The following is a 6,450-nucleotide window of genomic DNA, read 5'->3' as shown; positions in this document are numbered from 1 at the left end:
TTCTTTGGATCACTTGTTTTTCCAAGTGTCAAATAAATTTTGTCTTAAAAAAAACAATCTCATCGATTATTTTCCAAATCTGAAGCCGAAGCCGAGTCGAGCGAGCGACGACGACGCAAGGCACCTCTTGGTTCTTGCATCACTATGCATATGGAGTTGTGTTTCTTAATAAGAACACATGAAAAAAAAATTCTCCCACCAATGCGGAAGAATTGGTAGGCTTTCCTTATTGTAAGCACACTTTCCTTTTAAGTGTGATTTCACTTTCCCTCCACTAATTCCCTCCATTTTTCATTCACACATTCAACTTGAACCCAACATTCAGTATGGAGGCAAGGAAAATATTTCTAGGAAAGCTCGGGTTTTCTTACTTATTTTCTTGTATTTGATATGCAAGTAAAAAATATTATCTTAAAAGCATTTTTTTTTTTGTATATATATATATATATATTTAACACATCTATAAGGATGGATGGAAGTAGGGTAATGGGGTGGGGGAGGGCAGGGGATTGTGTGCATTTTATTTTTTGGGGGGGGGGGGGGGGGGGGGGGGGGGCGGGGTTGAGTTGTGGAGGTGGGAGGAGACAATGCCGCTTGTTTCTCTATTTTCACCACAGAAGTCATTTTTCTTTTTATGAAGGAGCTTGTTTGAGTTTATTTTGTTAAAGAAAATATTTTTCAAAATATTTTAACCAATCGATTATGTGAAAAATGATTCCTCCTTGCCGATCATAGTTTAATGTAAAAAATAAGTCTGGCATGGCTACAACATCATTTATGTCAGCGATGTGGCATCATAATCAAAACAAAAACATACATCTTTGTTTGAGACTTGAGCGTAATTTAAGATCAGAAGGTTATGAATTCCTTTCTCTCCATGAACTTGATTTTATAAACTTCGTATTTACCTACAGACTACTTATACTTTGAGATGACTAAAGTTTATAACAGAATAAATGAGTGAAAAGAGCCAAGATTTGGGGCATGAAGCTGATGAGTTAGTTAAACTTCAGATTTGTCTATAGGCTACTTACACTTTGAGATAATTTTAGTGGGTGGGATTAAGTGGGGTAGGTCAATAAAGGAGAAAAGGGTTCGAAATATACTTTAATTTTAACAAAAATTAATGTAACACGCCTTAACTTTAAGGATCCTATGACTCTCCTAAACTTCTTTTGCTAACTGCAGTATTTTGGGTGATTTAATTTTAATTACTCGTTAGTCAAACAATTTTCTAGTGATGCAGTGATGGTACTGATAATGACAGTTGGGGAGAGGTGTTGATGTAGGTGGGTGGCTACAGTTAAGCTGATGAAAGAGAGGAAAAAAAAACATAGGTATAAATTTCGGGTTGTAGAGCTTTATGAGGGTGAAAATGGTAATTGTGGTGGTACCCATCGTTGAAAGAGATGAAATTTGTGACCTTTTGATGATGAGAGAGAAATAAAAATAAACTAAAATAATAAGAGAAAATTTGGCTATTAAGCCTTTTTAAGTTTTCAATTAGCAAAATGTTCAACCCTCTTCAAGTTTTCAATTAGTAAAATGACGTACTTTTATTTTCTCATTTGTCAGACAGATAATAAATTTGTTGGATTGATAATTGATCTGTCTATATATTTGTCGGACAGATAATAGATATGTTGGATTGATAATCAATCTATCTATATATATATATATATCTGTCGGACAGATAATAGATCTGTCTTAAAAATGGGTCATCTCACTAAATAAAAAAACTTATGGTCCATTTAATTAAAAAATAGACTTAAAAGGTATATTTAACAAAGAGTCCGATAATACACTCGCTACGTCAACATATAAAGGGCATATATTCTACATTAAAATAGTATAAGGAATCACAAGACCCAGCAAAGTTGAGGCGTATAGCCACAATTTTCATCAAAGTTTGGATATATTTTGGACTCTTATTCCTCAATAAAATAATTAAAATGAGTCTTATTATTTCTTAAAAATTAGCTTAAAAAAATTCAATTTCAACAAAATTTAATGAAAAAATTATTTTAATTGGCTGGGTGAATTTCTAGGTAAAATACTTAATAGTTGAGTGACTTTTGGGTTATAAAACAAAATAAAATGACTTTCTAGGTGAAATACGGGTTATATGATTTTTTGAGTTGTAAAATGAAGTTGAGTGACTTCTAGATAAACTATCCTAAGTTGAGTAACCATGTTTTCATGACTGATTATCCTCATTTGACAGTTTATATATGAAGATGCATCGGATGAAGGTGAGAAGGCTTATTGGAGGCAAAGTTAAATAAAGTCAAATTGCATAACTTTACATGTATGGAGCAAGAAAAGTTAAGAAACTACTCTTTAACAAATGCAGACATCTTGGATGAAGAAGAGAAGCCTTGTTGTGCATCTCTACCATGGAATTGTTGGAGGCATAAGTTAAAGGAAGTCAAATTGAGAAACTTTACATGTGTGGTCTGTGGAGCAAGAGAAGTTGAGAAACTACTTTATCGCAAATGCAGACATTTCGGAGATGGTTAAGATCAGCCTTGACTAGTCCAAATAAATTTGCTTTACAGAGTAAATTGAACATTTGCTAAAGTAAGTATCTTGAAGTTCATTCATTATTGTCGAAACTTGTTAGAAAAACATACGAGTATGCATCGCAATATCCAGGTGGATATATGTGTTACAAAATAAGAATTGGATCATTGTCTTTTCATCTGTATGATATGGCGGTTTATCTTCAACTAGAAAATGTTAATTTTGCTTGGAGCAGGGTGTGATTTGTGATGCACCGTTTGTAATGTTTGTTAGAGGTTGAAGCATTTTATGGTGATTCAGGATCAAATGAGGTGAATTTCATTATGGTAATTGGCAATTGGCATGTGTGTAGACATACTAGGCTCAATAACTATTGGCGTTTGATGGATAGGCACTTAACAAAAAGTCCTTTTCCCCAACTACCAGAAAGCCCTATCACAATTTGTCCTTGAATACGTAATAGCTATTGGATAGTGGGAAGTTGGTCTTGGCTTAACGCTGGTTGGTACCGCTGCTAAATCAATGGAGATGAACATCTGTAGCTAAAAATTGGATCATAAATCTAACCCACCCAACTTTTACAATGGAGTCTAAGTTCGTAGATTTAGACAAGGCTGGGAAAAAGATGAATGACTCCAAAATGTCCCAAAATACTTGATGCTGATATGCCTTATAATGCAATAATCAAGCAACGATAGAAAAAAGACATTATACATAAACAGGACCTTTAACTTAACACCAAATTATAACTATGACCTTTAACTTTATCAATGCACAAGTAGATCTTTTAACTATACAAAAGCTGAACAAAAAAATACTCAAATCCTACCTGGCAAAATGCGTGCATACACTCAAAACCACGTGCGTCAGAGGTAGAATTGAAGTGTTGTTTTGTTCAGTTTTGTATAGTTAAAGGGACTACTTGTGCACTAGCAAAATTAAAGCTCCTAGTTATAATGTGTTTTTTTTATTAGGTAAACGCATCTGAGTGGATTACTAATTCACGTAGGAGCAATTGAGTTTCACGTATGTAAGTTGCAGAATCGGAGTGCTTTTTGTTCGGCTTTTATAGAGTTAAAGGTCCTACTTGTGCACTGACAAAGTTAAAGGGCACAGTTATAATTTGGTGTCAAGTTAAAGATCTTCTTTATGCATTATGCCTAGAAAGAACTGAGAGCATTATGTGTCACGGAAAACCTTGTCACATATGACGAAGACATAATACCTTTAGGTAAGTATGCCTCAAATGGAATTATCACAATTAATCATGTAAACTCAAAAGACAATGTGTAGGATCAACTATGTAAAATCAAAAGACAATGTATAGGATCAACTTACAAGAGAACTAATTAAAACGGCATTTGAGAAATCATCAAAAGGAATAAGACTATGGCTATACCTGTCAAACGGGCCGAGTTAACCCGGCCCAACTTTGCTCGAATTGGCCTATTTAAGAAAATCAGCCCGGTTTGACCCGGCCTGGTTAGCCCATGAACTGTAGGGTACCGGGTCCTGGGCCGATTTATTTTTTTGGTTGGGCCCGATTAACTTGGCCCGAACCAAGTCCGGTCCGAGCCCGTCGGTTAATCGGCCTGGAACCAGCCCGGTTTACTTTTTTTTAAAAAAAAAATGAGCTTTGGACTGTTGCGCACAAACTAGCCGTTGGCCCAACGGCTATATAGTCGTTTTTGGGTCCAAACGGCTAGTTTGGCCTTTTTTATTAAAAATAAAAAAAAATTACATTTAAAATTATTTTTTAACCCCAAAAAAATTTCTATAAATACCCTACACTTTCAAATCATTTTCCACATAATTTTTCATTCTCTCAATTCTCATTCTATCTTAAATCTCAATTCTCAATTCTCAATTCTCAAACACTCTATATATTTAATTTCCTAAAGTGTTCACTTTAATTTTTTAATTTTGCGATTATAAAGTTCGAGTAGAAGTTTCTAAAGTCGCAACCTTCGAATACTTCAAAATTTGGTATTGTTGTTCCATCTCTTACGTTTAATTTTTATTTAGTGTATTAATTGTTGAATAGTTAATTTTATTATATTTCTGTATTTTGAATTTTTTTAGTTTAATTTATATTATAGATAAATTAAAAAACCTCGCTACTAAAGGTGTTAAAAATTTTTGTCCCGGAAGCGGTAGTGGTAGTAAAAAGCGAATTACTAGTGGTAGAGGTACTTCAAGTAGTAGATATACCTGTGTGTCTCTGGCACCGCTTAGTCAACCTTTTGAGGAAGAAGTAGGCGTACCTTTAGGTGTAGGTGCCCACGATATGGACTATATAAGAGCTCAGGAAAATTACGATATAGAAGAAGAAAATGAAGTAGATGCGGTTAATTTAGAAGATGATGATGAAAATATTGGTGAGACACCCACAATAGAAAATGCTAATGTTAGATCTGAATCGGTTAATCTTCCTCCCTGTCCTCCTCGTGCCCCAAGAGCTCGTAAAACAACTAGTATTGCATGACAATTTTTTGAACGTATATCAGATACTGAGGTTCAAGGGGGTACGGGTACGTTAATGAGACATATAAGTGATGCTCACGAAAGAGATTTAAATATTGCACAAGGTGGTACGGCTGTTGATGGGTCAACGCAAACTAGAATGGACCCAGCAACCGGTTAGGTAATGAAAAAGTATAATAAATTGAGGGACCGGAAAGAAATAGCTAAAATGGTAGCTGTGGGTTGTTTGCCTTTTAGTTTTCCTTCTTCTGATGTCTTTATTCATTATATTCAAGCAATTCATAATACTATGTTTAATGGTATTCCTAGAAGTACTTAGCGACCCGATATTTTTAGACTTCATTCACAATATTATTTTTATTTATCAACATTGTTAAAAAATATTCAATGTAGAATGTCTCTAACTTCTGATCTTGGGCGTGCTGTAAATAAAAATGATTATTAACTATTACTTGTCACTGGATAGATAGTAGTTTTATTATGCAAAAACGTATTCTTGCTTTTTTATATGATGAAGATCGTAAACATACTGGAGATTTTAGTGTTGATTCGATTGCTAAAGTTGCAGAATTTTATTGTATCGAAAATAAAATCTTATGCATTGCTTTTGATAATGCTTCTAACAACAAGGTTGTTATAACAAAATTAAAATCTAAGTTATCTCCGCTGTTATCTAAAATTTTTCATATTAAGTGTGCATGTCATCTATATAATTTAATTGTAAGAGATGGTCTTGAGTTTTTTGAGTTTTATATTGAAAAAAATTGGCTTGCCGTTGGTTTTATTCAAGGAAATAATCGTAGAAGTAGAATTAGAGACTTTATAGTTAAATGTGAACAAAATGGACTTGCACTAAAGAATCTGAAACTAGATGGAATGTTACGTATGATTTTTTAAAAACTTGTTATAAATATAGAATTCCTATTACACTATCTTTTAACCAATATTGTGGTTTGTTTGTTGATTCTGCCGATTGCATGTTACATGATTCTGATTGGGTTGTAATTAATGATTTTGTTAAGTTTTTGGAAAAAAATTATATAGCTACGGTTGAATTTTCCGGTGCTTATTATCCTACTGTTTGTAATATTTTGACATATATAACCGATATTTCTGCTTTACTCAAAGAATATAAAAATAAAGAAGGTTACAAAGATGCTGTTGGTGCCATGTTTGCTAAATTTAAAAATATTTTTTTCGATTCCCCTTATTTACTTAGTTGGTGTTTATGCTTAATCCGTGCATGAAATATAATACTATGTGTCACTTTAGTATTATTATTTATGCTAATTTAGAAATAAATACTAACAATGATTCTTAACAAGTACAACCTGATTTGTGGACGGCTATGGATGTTGCGAATGAATACATAGATAAATTATATAATCACTATGCTGATTTAGTTGATTTAGTCGTACCTACAAATATCACTCCAACTGTCGC

The 6,450-nt window shown here is 33.4% G+C and overlaps 1 long non-coding RNA gene across 2 annotated transcripts in view; it reads left to right on the top strand.

Annotated features, from left to right (window-relative positions):
* The window catches only part of LOC107878292, a 10,116-nt gene extending 7,387 nt beyond the window's left edge, over window positions 1-2,729 (top strand). Inside the window, exons 3-4 of one of the 2 annotated variants that reach the window (XR_007043059.1) lie at window positions 2,225-2,252; window positions 2,354-2,729. This is a non-coding gene — a long non-coding RNA (uncharacterized LOC107878292). Of the gene's footprint in view, window positions 1-2,224 lie in introns of both variants that reach the window. The other variant, XR_007043058.1, reaches the window with a different exon arrangement.
* Window positions 2,730-6,450: the final 3,721 nt, after the last annotated feature.

The sequence above is a fragment of the Capsicum annuum genome, chromosome 7 (genome assembly GCF_002878395.1).
Source record: "Capsicum annuum cultivar UCD-10X-F1 chromosome 7, UCD10Xv1.1, whole genome shotgun sequence".
In the NCBI taxonomy this organism is placed as follows: Eukaryota; Viridiplantae; Streptophyta; class Magnoliopsida; order Solanales; family Solanaceae; genus Capsicum; species Capsicum annuum.
This window is presented reverse-complemented; position numbering and strand designations above follow the sequence as displayed.